The sequence below is a fragment of the Fulmarus glacialis genome, unplaced genomic scaffold, assembly GCF_000690835.1.
Source record: "Fulmarus glacialis isolate BGI_N327 unplaced genomic scaffold, ASM69083v1 scaffold26916, whole genome shotgun sequence".
Classification (NCBI taxonomy): domain Eukaryota; kingdom Metazoa; phylum Chordata; class Aves; order Procellariiformes; family Procellariidae; genus Fulmarus; species Fulmarus glacialis.
This window is the reverse complement of record NW_009216604.1, coordinates 6,018-6,235: the sequence shown is the minus strand read 5'-3', so window position 1 is coordinate 6,235 and position 218 is coordinate 6,018.

Here is a 218-nt window from a genome sequence, read left to right as displayed (position 1 = left end):
CGTGTCCCCACAGATGGACGAGACCCACTTGGAGCAGCAGCATTTTATTGCCACGGGGGTTTCCGTGGGAGAGAAGGTGCTGCAGCCGCTCCTGTTGGGCATTTCCCAGCCCCTGGGCCACTGGGATTGGGGCACGTTGCTTCTCGGAGGGCATTACCCATCCCAACGCTTGTCCATCATGCAGGAAAAATGTTCCTGCCACCCACAGCGAGGGCAGG